The sequence below is a fragment of the Copidosoma floridanum genome, unplaced genomic scaffold, assembly GCF_036245765.1.
Source record: "Copidosoma floridanum isolate Cflo_tuat_1 unplaced genomic scaffold, Cflo_Japanese_pri ptg000007l, whole genome shotgun sequence".
In the NCBI taxonomy this organism is placed as follows: domain Eukaryota; kingdom Metazoa; phylum Arthropoda; class Insecta; order Hymenoptera; family Encyrtidae; genus Copidosoma; species Copidosoma floridanum.
This window is the reverse complement of record NW_028321884.1, coordinates 506,587-522,148: the sequence shown is the minus strand read 5'-3', so window position 1 is coordinate 522,148 and position 15,562 is coordinate 506,587.

The window sequence follows — 15,562 nt, the reverse complement described above, 5'->3', positions numbered from 1 at the left end:
TCCCGACCAGCTCTTCCATCAAACACCTTGCGCACATTGCGTAATATACAATTTTACACACCTGCACCTGTTGCCCCCCCCCGACCCTTCTCTATGTGTATAATGTATTACGGCATAATATGCACTTGACCGCTCTCGCGCCGACATCATCAACCTGTGCCGGTCATTAAAATATATGTAAGTAAGATCCCAAGCGCGCCTTCCTTCCTTCCTTCCTTCCTTCCTTACTCCAAAGTTTCTTCTCTTCTTCTTCCATTCCACCGCGTCATCGTGCATCTGCGCGTGTATACACGCATACCGACTCTGCAACATTAACCTCGGAATGAGATTATTAAGTATCGCGTGAGTGCATCGTATACATATACACCTATATACCTACGTCCATGTGTGTGCACGAGCTTGTAACGCCTCGCGGCTGCTTTTACGCTTATATAAATATTATGTAAGGGCATTTGCACGGGTAGTGCATGCGTTAATTTTCAATCAATCCCCGGGAAATTTTTTAACTATTACACCCGATACCCACACGCGTGCAATCACACATCATATGTACATATAGGGGTGGTTTGTTATTATAAACAACCACCTGCCCGCCAACCAGCTCCCACGTGCATGTGTGCATCAAATAATGTTCCCTCTGATGGGATATGCGGTCTATGGGCATCGTATGTTACGCAACAAAGCGCGGACGTTTCAACGAGCGTCAATGATTCGCAACGCGCGCGAAGCGAGAGTATAATGTATGTAATAATTACGTACAACAAGTATATTTATTACCTATCATCACCTTTTGTACGGAGTAGGTATAAGTAAAGGTACTTACATAGCGATACCGATATAGGATGCAAGAGTCGCTGGCTCGTATCGAAGAAGAGGAAGAACTATGTACACTCAGAGCAGTCCATCAGCTACTTACTCCCGCATGATATTTATGAACGAGGAAATAATAATGTATGTAACGCGTGTATGGGTGATGTATATACTATGACCGTACGCCGCATTACCATTTGATGCATCCCGTTCATGGTTCGCCGGTCCCCCCAAGTGCCATCAGCCTCCCTTTTGCGCGCACATCGCGTTACGCACAAAGTAATATATAACATTGATACGTCCCGTAACTACGGCCATGCATAATATGTATACAATATACACATCTAATATACCTAAACCTATGATAGATGGTTATATGTCACGCTTATTCGTGGAGTCGAAAAGTAATAAATTCAAGGCTCGCTAGCAGTACCAAGTTTCCCAAGAAGGCGCGCGTGTGTGTGTGTGCAAGTGCAGCAGCAGCAGCAGCGCAAGCACCCGAGAAATAAGACCAAAAAAAAGAATAAGTAACAACAGACGAAGCGAGGAGAGGAAAGAGGAGGTAAAAAAGGCATTCGCGGCATATCGACCCCTATACGCCTCGCGGCTTATGATAATACACGTAACGGACCCAGTCCGGCGAATAATGCCACCACCTACCAAAGGAAGCTATAGCAGCAGACAAGGAGAATACAATATACAACAATGTATGGGTGCTCGTAATCGTTTTCAAAACCATTTCAACTACTGAAATAACCTCAGAAACGACCATGACATTCATCAAATATGACATTTTGGCTAATAGAATAGCCATAACAGAAATCGCCTGTAAATCCGTAATAGAGATATCGAGTGATTAGCGATAATTTGAGACCATTAAAAATTAAAATTATTTTTTTTTTCGATTTCATTTAACTGGGCTTTAGTCAAAGCTTGAAAATTAGGTTTCCTGAGTGAAACAGGCGTCTAGACAGTCGACAACATTACTAGAGACGTCTCTTAGGCCATAAGATTATTTAATAATTAATATTTTTGGCTAATCATGAAGCCAAAACTTAAACTGCCCATAACTCCGTAAATAATGGAGATATCGAGAAATAGGCAATAATTTGGGATCACTGAAAAATTAAAATTTATTTTTTTTCGATTTCATTGAACTGGGCTTTAGTCAAAGCTTAAAAATTAGGTTTCGCAAGTAAAACAAGCATCCAGACAGTCGACTACATTACTAGGGACGTCTCTTAGGCCATAAGATTATTTATAAATTAATATTTTTGGCTAATTATAAAGCCAAAACTTAAATTGCCCATAACTCCGTAAATAATGGAGATATCGAGAAATAAGCGATGATTTGAAATCACTGAAAAATTAAATTTTTTTTTTTTCGATTTCATTTAACTGGGCTTTAGTCAAAGCTTGAAAATTAGGTTTCCTGAGTGAAACAGGCGTCTAGACAGTCGACAACATTACTAGAGACGTCTCTTAGGCCATAAGATTATTTAATAATTAATATTTTTGGCTAATCATGAAGCCAAAACTTAAACTGCCCATAACTCCGTAAATAATGGAGATATCGAGAAATAGGCAATAATTTGGGATCACTGAAAAATTAAAATTTATTTTTTTTCGATTTCATTGAACTGGGCTTTAGTCAAAGCTTGAAAATTAGGTTTCGCAAGTAAAACAAGCATCCAGACAGTCGACTACATTACTAGGGACGTCTCTTAGGCCATAAGATTATTTATAAATTAATATTTTTGGCTAATTATAAAGCCAAAACTTAAATTGCCCATAACTCCGTAAATAATGGAGATATCGAGAAATAAGCGATAATTTGGGATCACTGAAAAATTAAAATTTTTTTTCGATTTTATTAAACTGGGCTTAAGTCAAAGCTTAAAAATTAGGTCTCCTGAGTGAAACAGGCATTTAGAAAGTTGACAACATTACTAGGGACGTCTCTTAGGCCATAAGATTATTTATAAATTGATATATTTGGCTAATTATAAAGCCGAAACTTAAATTGCCCATAACTCCGTAAATAATGGAGATATCGAGAAATAAGCGATAATTTGGGATCACTGAAACATTAAAATTTTTTTTTTCGATTTTATTAAACTGGGCTTAAGTCAAAGCTTAAAAATTAGGTTTTGCGAGTAAAACAGGCATTCAGACAGTCGACTACATAACTAGGGACGTCTCTTAGGCCATAAGATTATTTATAAATTAATATTTTTGGCTAATTATAAAGCCGAAACTTAAATTGCCCATAACTCCGTAAATAATGGAGATATCGAGAAATAAGCGATAATTTGGGATCACTGAAAAATTAAAATTTTTTTTTTCGATTTTATTGAACTGGGCTTTAGTCAAAGCTTAAAAATTAGGTTTCGCGAGTAAAACAGGCATCCAGACAGTTGACTACATTAAAAGGGACGTCTCTTAGGCCATAAGATTATTTAATAATTAATATTTTTGGCTAATCATGAAGCCAAAACTTGAACTGCCCATAACTCCGTAAAAAATGAAGATATCGAGAAATAAGCGATAATTTGGGATCACTGAAAAATTAAAATTTTTTTTTCGATTTTATTGAACTGGGCTTTAGTCAAAGCTTAAAAATTAGGTTTCGCGATCAAAACAGGCATCCAGACAGTCGACTACATTAAAAGGGACGTCTCTTAGGCCATAAAATTATTTATAAATTAATATTTTTGGCTAATTATAAAGCCGAAACTTAAATTGCCCATAACTCCGTAAATAATGGAGATATCGAGAAATAAGCGATAATTTGGGATCACTGAAAAATTAAAATTTTTTTTTTCGATTTTATTGAACTGGGCTTTAGTCAAAGCTTAAAAATTAGGTTTCGCGAGTAAAACAGGCATCCAGACAGTTGACTACATTAAAAGGGACGTCTCTTAGGCCATAAGATTATTTAATAATTAATATTTTTGGCTAATCATGAAGCCAAAACTTGAACTGCCCATAACTCCGTAAAAAATGAAGATATCGAGAAATAAGCGATAATTTGGGATCACTGAAAAATTAAAATTTTTTTTTCGATTTTATTGAACTGGGCTTTAGTCAAAGCTTAAAAATTAGGTTTCGCGATCAAAACAGGCATCCAGACAGTCGACTACATTAAAAGGGACGTCTCTTAGGCCATAAAATTATTTATAAATTAATATTTTTGGCTAATTATAAAGCCGAAACTTAAATTGCCCATAACTCCGTAAATAATGGAGATATCGAGAAATAAGCGATAATTTGGGATCACTGAAAAATTAAAATTTTTTTTTCGATCTTATTGAACTGGGCTTTAGTCAAAGCTTAAAAATTAGGTTTCGCGAGTAAAACAGGCATTCAGACAGTCGACTACATAACTAGGGACGTCTCTTAGGCCATAAGATTATTTATAAATTAATATTTTTGGCTAATTATAAAGCCAAAACTTGAACTGCCCATAACTCCGTAAAAAATGAAGATATCGAGAAATAAGCGATAATTTGGGATCACTGAAAAATTAAAATTTTTTTTTCGATTTTATTGAACTGGGCTTTAGTCAAAGCTTAAAAATTAGGTTTCGCGATCAAAACAGGCATCCAGACAGTCGACTACATTAAAAGGGACGTCTCTTAGGCCATAAGATTATTTATAAATTAATATTTTTGGCTAATTATAAAGCCGAAACTTAAATTGCCCATAACTCCGTAAATAATGGAGATATCGAGAAATAAGCGATAATTTGGGATCACTGAAAAATTAAAATTTTTTTTTTCGATTTTATTGAACTAGGCTTTAGTCAAAGCTTAAAAATTAGGTTTCGCGAGTAAAACAGGCATCCAGACAGTTGACTACATTAAAAGGGACGTCTCTTAGGCCATAAGATTATTTAATAATTAATATTTTTGGCTAATCATGAAGCCAAAACTTGAACTGCCCATAACTCCGTAAAAAATGAAGATATCGAGAAATAAGCGATAATTTGGGATCACTGAAAAATTAAAATTTTTTTTTCGATTTTATTGAACTGGGCTTTAGTCAAAGCTTAAAAATTAGGTTTCGCGATCAAAACAGGCATCCAGACAGTCGACTACATTAAAAGGGACGTCTCTTAGGCCATAAAATTATTTATAAATTAATATTTTTGGCTAATTATAAAGCCGAAACTTAAATTGCCCATAACTCCGTAAATAATGGAGATATCGAGAAATAAGCGATAATTTGGGATCACTGAAAGATTAAAATTTTTTTTTCGATTTTATTGAACTGGGCTTTAGTCAAAGCTTAAAAATTAGGTTTCGCGAGTAAAACAGGCATTCAGACAGTCGACTACATAACTAGGGACGTCTCTTAGGCCATAAGATTATTTATAAATTAATATTTTTGGCTTATTATAAAGCCGAAACTTGAACTGCCCATAACTCCGTAAATAATAGAGATATCGAGAAATAAGCGATAATTTGGGATCACTGAAAAATTAAAATTTTTTTTTCCCATTTTATTGAACTGGGCTTTAGTCAAAGCTTAAAAATTAGGTTTCGCGATCAAAACAGGCATCCAGACAGTCGACTACATTAAAAGGGACGTCTCTTAGGCCATAGAATTATTTATAAATTATTATTTTTGGCTAATTATGAAGCCGAAACTTAAATTGCCCATAACTCCGTAAATAATGGAGATATCGAGAAATAAGCGATAATTTGGGATCACTGAAAAATTAAAATTTTTTTTTCCCATTTTATTGAACTGGGCTTTAGTCAAAGCTTAAAAATTAGGTTTCGCGATCAAAACAGGCATCCAGACAGTCGACTACATTAAAAGGGACGTCTCTTAGGCCATAGAATTATTTATAAATTATTATTTTTGGCTAATTATGAAACCGAAACTTAAATTGCCCATAACTCCGTAAATAATGGAGATATCGAGAAATAAGCGATAATTTGGAATCACTGAAAAATTAAAATTTTTTTTTTCGATTTTATTGAACTAGATTCTAGTCAAAGCTTAAAAATTAGGTTTCGCGAGTAAAACAGGCTTCTAGACAGTCGACTACATCACTAGGGACGTCTTTTATGCCATATGATTATTTATAAATTAATATTTTTGGCTAATCATAAAGCCAAAACTTGAACTGCCTATAACTCCGTAAATAATAGAGATATCGAGAAATAAGCGATAATTTGGGATCACTAAAAAATTAAAATTTTTTTTTTCGATTTTATTGAACTGGGCTTTAGTCAAAGCTTAAAAATTAGGTTTTGCCAGGAAAACAGGCATCTAATTAGTCGACTACATTACTAGGGACGTCTCTTAGGCCATAAGATTATTTAATAATTAATATTTTTGGCTAATCATGAAGCCAAAACTTAAACTGCCCATAACTCCGTAAATAATGGAGATATCGAGAAATAAGCGAAAATTTGGGGTCACTGAAAAATTAAAATTTTTTTTTTTTTGATTTTATTGAACTGGGCTATAGTCAAAGCTTAAAAATTAGGTTTTGCCAGGAAAACAGGCATCTAATTAGTCGACTACATTACTAGGGACGTCTCTTAGGCCATAAGATTATTTAATAATTAATATTTTTGGCTAATCATGAAGCCAAAACTTAAACTGCCCATAACTCCGTAAATAATGGAGATATCGAGAAATAGGCAATAATTTGGGATCACTGAAAAATTAAAATTTATTTTTTTTCGATTTCATTGAACTGGGCTTTAGTCAAAGCTTGAAAATTAGGTTTCGCAAGTAAAACAAGCATCCAGACAGTCGACTACATTACTAGGGACGTCTCTTAGGCCATAAGATTATTTATAAATTAATATTTTTGGCTAATTATAAAGCCAAAACTTAAATTGCCCATAACTCCGTAAATAATGGAGATATCGAGAAATAAGCGATAATTTGGGATCACTGAAAAATTAAAATTTTTTTTCGATTTTATTAAACTGGGCTTAAGTCAAAGCTTAAAAATTAGGTCTCCTGAGTGAAACAGGCATTTAGAAAGTTGACAACATTACTAGGGACGTCTCTTAGGCCATAAGATTATTTATAAATTGATATATTTGGCTAATTATAAAGCCGAAACTTAAATTGCCCATAACTCCGTAAATAATGGAGATATCGAGAAATAAGCGATAATTTGGGATCACTGAAACATTAAAATTTTTTTTTTCGATTTTATTAAACTGGGCTTAAGTCAAAGCTTAAAAATTAGGTTTTGCGAGTAAAACAGGCATTCAGACAGTCGACTACATAACTAGGGACGTCTCTTAGGCCATAAGATTATTTATAAATTAATATTTTTGGCTAATTATAAAGCCGAAACTTAAATTGCCCATAACTCCGTAAATAATGGAGATATCGAGAAATAAGCGATAATTTGGGATCACTGAAAAATTAAAATTTTTTTTTTCGATTTTATTGAACTGGGCTTTAGTCAAAGCTTAAAAATTAGGTTTCGCGAGTAAAACAGGCATCCAGACAGTTGACTACATTAAAAGGGACGTCTCTTAGGCCATAAGATTATTTAATAATTAATATTTTTGGCTAATCATGAAGCCAAAACTTGAACTGCCCATAACTCCGTAAAAAATGAAGATATCGAGAAATAAGCGATAATTTGGGATCACTGAAAAATTAAAATTTTTTTTTCGATTTTATTGAACTGGGCTTTAGTCAAAGCTTAAAAATTAGGTTTCGCGATCAAAACAGGCATCCAGACAGTCGACTACATTAAAAGGGACGTCTCTTAGGCCATAAAATTATTTATAAATTAATATTTTTGGCTAATTATAAAGCCGAAACTTAAATTGCCCATAACTCCGTAAATAATGGAGATATCGAGAAATAAGCGATAATTTGGGATCACTGAAAAATTAAAATTTTTTTTTTCGATTTTATTGAACTGGGCTTTAGTCAAAGCTTAAAAATTAGGTTTCGCGAGTAAAACAGGCATCCAGACAGTTGACTACATTAAAAGGGACGTCTCTTAGGCCATAAGATTATTTAATAATTAATATTTTTGGCTAATCATGAAGCCAAAACTTGAACTGCCCATAACTCCGTAAAAAATGAAGATATCGAGAAATAAGCGATAATTTGGGATCACTGAAAAATTAAAATTTTTTTTTCGATTTTATTGAACTGGGCTTTAGTCAAAGCTTAAAAATTAGGTTTCGCGATCAAAACAGGCATCCAGACAGTCGACTACATTAAAAGGGACGTCTCTTAGGCCATAAAATTATTTATAAATTAATATTTTTGGCTAATTATAAAGCCGAAACTTAAATTGCCCATAACTCCGTAAATAATGGAGATATCGAGAAATAAGCGATAATTTGGGATCACTGAAAGATTAAATTTTTTTTTTCGATTTTATTGAACTGGGCTTTAGTCAAAGCTTAAAAATTAGGTTTCGCGAGTAAAACAGGCATTCAGACAGTCGACTACATAACTAGGGACGTCTCTTAGGCCATAAGATTATTTATAAATTAATATTTTTGGCTTATTATAAAGCCGAAACTTGAACTGCCCATAACTCCGTAAATAATAGAGATATCGAGAAATAAGCGATAATTTGGGATCACTGAAAAATTAAAATTTTTTTTTCCCATTTTATTGAACTGGGCTTTAGTCAAAGCTTAAAAATTAGGTTTCGCGATCAAAACAGGCATCCAGACAGTCGACTACATTAAAAGGGACGTCTCTTAGGCCATAGAATTATTTATAAATTATTATTTTTGGCTAATTATGAAGCCGAAACTTAAATTGCCCATAACTCCGTAAATAATGGAGATATCGAGAAATAAGCGATAATTTGGGATCACTGAAAAATTAAAATTTTTTTTTCCCATTTTATTGAACTGGGCTTTAGTCAAAGCTTAAAAATTAGGTTTCGCGATCAAAACAGGCATCCAGACAGTCGACTACATTAAAAGGGACGTCTCTTAGGCCATAGAATTATTTATAAATTATTATTTTTGGCTAATTATGAAGCCGAAACTTAAATTGCCCATAACTCCGTAAATAATGGAGATATCGAGAAATAAGCGATAATTTGGAATCACTGAAAAATTAAAATTTTTTTTTTCGATTTTATTGAACTAGATTCTAGTCAAAGCTTAAAAATTAGGTTTCGCGAGTAAAACAGGCTTCTAGACAGTCGACTACATCACTAGGGACGTCTTTTATGCCATATGATTATTTATAAATTAATATTTTTGGCTAATCATAAAGCCAAAACTTGAACTGCCTATAACTCCGTAAATAATAGAGATATCGAGAAATAAGCGATAATTTGGGATCACTAAAAAATTAAAATTTTTTTTTTCGATTTTATTGAACTGGGCTTTAGTCAAAGCTTAAAAATTAGGTTTTGCCAGGAAAACAGGCATCTAATTAGTCGACTACATTACTAGGGACGTCTCTTAGGCCATAAGATTATTTAATAATTAATATTTTTGGCTAATCATGAAGCCAAAACTTAAACTGCCCATAACTCCGTAAATAATGGAGATATCGAGAAATAAGCGAAAATTTGGGGTCACTGAAAAATTAAAATTTTTTTTTTTTTGATTTTATTGAACTGGGCTATAGTCAAAGCTTAAAAATTAGGTTTTGCCAGGAAAAAAGGCATCTAATCAGTCGACTACATTACTAGGGACGTCTCTTAGGCCATGAGATCGATTAAAAATTAATGTTTTCAACTTATCATAAAGCCAAAACTTGAACTGCCCATAACTCCGTAAATAATGGAGATATCGAGAAATAAGCGATAATTTGGGATCACTAAAAAATTAAAATTTTTTTTTTTTGATTTTATTGAACTGGGCTATAGTCAAAGCTTAAAAATTAGGTTTTGCCAGGAAAAAAGGCATCTAATCAGTCGACTACATTACTAGGGACGTCTCTTAGGCCATAAGATTATTTATAAATTGATATATTTGGCTAATTATAAAGCCGAAACTTAAATTGCCCATAACTCCGTAAATAATGGAGATATCGAGAAATAAGCGATAATTTGGGATCACTGAAACATTAAAATTTTTTTTTTCGATTTTATTAAACTGGGCTTAAGTCAAAGCTTAAAAATTAGGTTTTGCGAGTAAAACAGGCATTCAGACAGTCGACTACATAACTAGGGACGTCTCTTAGGCCATAAGATTATTTATAAATTAATATTTTTGGCTAATTATAAAGCCGAAACTTAAATTGCCCATAACTCCGTAAATAATGGAGATATCGAGAAATAAGCGATAATTTGGGATCACTGAAAAATTAAAATTTTTTTTTTCGATTTTATTGAACTGGGCTTTAGTCAAAGCTTAAAAATTAGGTTTCGCGAGTAAAACAGGCATCCAGACAGTTGACTACATTAAAAGGGACGTCTCTTAGGCCATAAGATTATTTAATAATTAATATTTTTGGCTAATTATAAAGCCGAAACTTAAATTGCCCATAACTCCGTAAATAATGGAGATATCGAGAAATAAGCGATAATTTGGGATCACTGAAAAATTAAAATTTTTTTTTTCGATTTTATTGAACTGGGCTTTAGTCAAAGCTTAAAAATTAGGTTTCGCGAGTAAAACAGGCATCCAGACAGTTGACTACATTAAAAGGGACGTCTCTTAGGCCATAAGATTATTTAATAATTAATATTTTTGGCTAATCATGAAGCCAAAACTTGAACTGCCCATAACTCCGTAAAAAATGAAGATATCGAGAAATAAGCGATAATTTGGGATCACTGAAAAATTAAAATTTTTTTTTCGATTTTATTGAACTGGGCTTTAGTCAAAGCTTAAAAATTAGGTTTCGCGATCAAAACAGGCATCCAGACAGTCGACTACATTAAAAGGGACGTCTCTTAGGCCATAAAATTATTTATAAATTAATATTTTTGGCTAATTATAAAGCCGAAACTTAAATTGCCCATAACTCCGTAAATAATGGAGATATCGAGAAATAAGCGATAATTTGGGATCACTGAAAGATTAAATTTTTTTTTTCGATTTTATTGAACTGGGCTTTAGTCAAAGCTTAAAAATTAGGTTTCGCGAGTAAAACAGGCATTCAGACAGTCGACTACATAACTAGGGACGTCTCTTAGGCCATAAGATTATTTATAAATTAATATTTTTGGCTTATTATAAAGCCGAAACTTGAACTGCCCATAACTCCGTAAATAATAGAGATATCGAGAAATAAGCGATAATTTGGGATCACTGAAAAATTAAAATTTTTTTTTCCCATTTTATTGAACTGGGCTTTAGTCAAAGCTTAAAAATTAGGTTTCGCGATCAAAACAGGCATCCAGACAGTCGACTACATTAAAAGGGACGTCTCTTAGGCCATAGAATTATTTATAAATTATTATTTTTGGCTAATTATGAAGCCGAAACTTAAATTGCCCATAACTCCGTAAATAATGGAGATATCGAGAAATAAGCGATAATTTGGGATCACTGAAAAATTAAAATTTTTTTTTCCCATTTTATTGAACTGGGCTTTAGTCAAAGCTTAAAAATTAGGTTTCGCGATCAAAACAGGCATCCAGACAGTCGACTACATTAAAAGGGACGTCTCTTAGGCCATAGAATTATTTATAAATTATTATTTTTGGCTAATTATGAAGCCGAAACTTAAATTGCCCATAACTCCGTAAATAATGGAGATATCGAGAAATAAGCGATAATTTGGAATCACTGAAAAATTAAAATTTTTTTTTTCGATTTTATTGAACTAGATTCTAGTCAAAGCTTAAAAATTAGGTTTCGCGAGTAAAACAGGCTTCTAGACAGTCGACTACATCACTAGGGACGTCTTTTATGCCATATGATTATTTATAAATTAATATTTTTGGCTAATCATAAAGCCAAAACTTGAACTGCCTATAACTCCGTAAATAATAGAGATATCGAGAAATAAGCGATAATTTGGGATCACTAAAAAATTAAAATTTTTTTTTTCGATTTTATTGAACTGGGCTTTAGTCAAAGCTTAAAAATTAGGTTTTGCCAGGAAAACAGGCATCTAATTAGTCGACTACATTACTAGGGACGTCTCTTAGGCCATAAGATTATTTAATAATTAATATTTTTGGCTAATCATGAAGCCAAAACTTAAACTGCCCATAACTCCGTAAATAATGGAGATATCGAGAAATAAGCGAAAATTTGGGGTCACTGAAAAATTAAAATTTTTTTTTTTTTGATTTTATTGAACTGGGCTATAGTCAAAGCTTAAAAATTAGGTTTTGCCAGGAAAAAAGGCATCTAATCAGTCGACTACATTACTAGGGACGTCTCTTAGGCCATGAGATCGATTAAAAATTAATGTTTTCAACTTATCATAAAGCCAAAACTTGAACTGCCCATAACTCCGTAAATAATGGAGATATCGAGAAATAAGCGATAATTTGGGATCACTAAAAAATTAAAATTTTTTTTTTTTGATTTTATTGAACTGGGCTATAGTCAAAGCTTAAAAATTAGGTTTTGCCAGGAAAAAAGGCATCTAATCAGTCGACTACATTACTAGGGACGTCTCTTAGGCCATAAGATTATTTATAAATTGATATATTTGGCTAATTATAAAGCCGAAACTTAAATTGCCCATAACTCCGTAAATAATGGAGATATCGAGAAATAAGCGATAATTTGGGATCACTGAAACATTAAAATTTTTTTTTTCGATTTTATTAAACTGGGCTTAAGTCAAAGCTTAAAAATTAGGTTTTGCGAGTAAAACAGGCATTCAGACAGTCGACTACATAACTAGGGACGTCTCTTAGGCCATAAGATTATTTATAAATTAATATTTTTGGCTAATTATAAAGCCGAAACTTAAATTGCCCATAACTCCGTAAATAATGGAGATATCGAGAAATAAGCGATAATTTGGGATCACTGAAAAATTAAAATTTTTTTTTTCGATTTTATTGAACTGGGCTTTAGTCAAAGCTTAAAAATTAGGTTTCGCGAGTAAAACAGGCATCCAGACAGTTGACTACATTAAAAGGGACGTCTCTTAGGCCATAAGATTATTTAATAATTAATATTTTTGGCTAATCATGAAGCCAAAACTTGAACTGCCCATAACTCCGTAAAAAATGAAGATATCGAGAAATAAGCGATAATTTGGGATCACTGAAAAATTAAAATTTTTTTTTCGATTTTATTGAACTGGGCTTTAGTCAAAGCTTAAAAATTAGGTTTCGCGATCAAAACAGGCATCCAGACAGTCGACTACATTAAAAGGGACGTCTCTTAGGCCATAAAATTATTTATAAATTAATATTTTTGGCTAATTATAAAGCCGAAACTTAAATTGCCCATAACTCCGTAAATAATGGAGATATCGAGAAATAAGCGATAATTTGGGATCACTAAAAAATTAAAATTTTTTTTTTCGATTTTATTGAACTGGGCTTTAGTCAAAGCTTAAAAATTAGGTTTCGCGAGTAAAACAGGCATCCAGACAGTTGACTACATTAAAAGGGACGTCTCTTAGGCCATAAGATTATTTAATAATTAATATTTTTGGCTAATCATGAAGCCAAAACTTGAACTGCCCATAACTCCGTAAAAAATGAAGATATCGAGAAATAAGCGATAATTTGGGATCACTGAAAAATTAAAATTTTTTTTTCGATTTTATTGAACTGGGCTTTAGTCAAAGCTTAAAAATTAGGTTTCGCGATCAAAACAGGCATCCAGACAGTCGACTACATTAAAAGGGACGTCTCTTAGGCCATAAAATTATTTATAAATTAATATTTTTGGCTAATTATAAAGCCGAAACTTAAATTGCCCATAACTCCGTAAATAATGGAGATATCGAGAAATAAGCGATAATTTGGGATCACTGAAAGATTAAAATTTTTTTTTCGATTTTATTGAACTGGGCTTTAGTCAAAGCTTAAAAATTAGGTTTCGCGAGTAAAACAGGCATTCAGACAGTCGACTACATAACTAGGGACGTCTCTTAGGCCATAAGATTATTTATAAATTAATATTTTTGGCTTATTATAAAGCCGAAACTTGAACTGCCCATAACTCCGTAAATAATAGAGATATCGAGAAATAAGCGATAATTTGGGATCACTGAAAAATTAAAATTTTTTTTTCCCATTTTATTGAACTGGGCTTTAGTCAAAGCTTAAAAATTAGGTTTCGCGATCAAAACAGGCATCCAGACAGTCGACTACATTAAAAGGGACGTCTCTTAGGCCATAGAATTATTTATAAATTATTATTTTTGGCTAATTATGAAGCCGAAACTTAAATTGCCCATAACTCCGTAAATAATGGAGATATCGAGAAATAAGCGATAATTTGGGATCACTGAAAAATTAAAATTTTTTTTTCCCATTTTATTGAACTGGGCTTTAGTCAAAGCTTAAAAATTAGGTTTCGCGATCAAAACAGGCATCCAGACAGTCGACTACATTAAAAGGGACGTCTCTTAGGCCATAGAATTATTTATAAATTATTATTTTTGGCTAATTATGAAGCCGAAACTTAAATTGCCCATAACTCCGTAAATAATGGAGATATCGAGAAATAAGCGATAATTTGGAATCACTGAAAAATTAAAATTTTTTTTTTCGATTTTATTGAACTAGATTCTAGTCAAAGCTTAAAAATTAGATTTCGCAAATAAAACAGTCATCTAGACAGTCGACTACATCACTAGGGACGTCTTTTATGCCATATGATTATTTATAAATTAATATTTTTGGCTAATTTTAAAGCCGAAACTTAAATTGCCCATAACTCCGTAAATAATGGAGATATCGAGAAATAAGCGAAAATTTGGGGTCACTGAAAAATTAAAATTTTTTTTTTTTTGATTTTATTGAACTGGGCTATAGTCAAAGCTTAAAAATTAGGTTTTGCCAGGAAAAAAGGCATCTAATCAGTCGACTACATTACTAGGGACGTCTCTTAGGCCATGAGATCGATTAAAAATTAATGTTTTCAACTTATCATAAAGCCAAAACTTGAACTGCCCATAACTCCGTAAATAATGGAGATATCGAGAAATAAGCGATAATTTGGGATCACTAAAAAATTAAAATTTTTTTTTTTTGATTTTATTGAACTGGGCTATAGTCAAAGCTTAAAAATTAGGTTTTGCCAGGAAAAAAGGCATCTAATCAGTCGACTACATTACTAGGGACGTCTCTTAGGCCATAAGATTATTTATAAATTAGTATTTTTGGCTAATTATAAAGCCAAAACTTAAATTGCCTATAACTCCGTAAATAATGGAGATATCGAGAAAAAAGCGATAATTTGGGATCACTGGAAAATTAAAATTTTTTTTTTCGATTTTATTGAACTGGGCTTTAGTCAAAGCTTAAAAATTAGGTTTCGCGAGTAAAACAGGCATCCAGACAGTCGACTACATTACTAGGGACATCTCTTAGGCCATAAGATTATTTATAAATTAGTATTTTTGGCGAATTATAAAGCCAAAACTTAAATGGCCTATAACTCCGTAAATAATGGAGATATCGAGAAAAAAGCGATAATTTGGGATCACTGAAAAATTAAAATTTTTTTTTCGATTTTATTGAACTGGGCTTTAGTCAAAGCTTAAAAATTAGGTTTCGCGAGTAAAACAGGCATTCAGACAGTCGACTACATAACTAGGGACGTCTCTTAGGCCAGAAGATTATTTATAAATTAATATTTTTGGCTAATTATAAAGCCGAAACTTAATCTGCCCATAACTC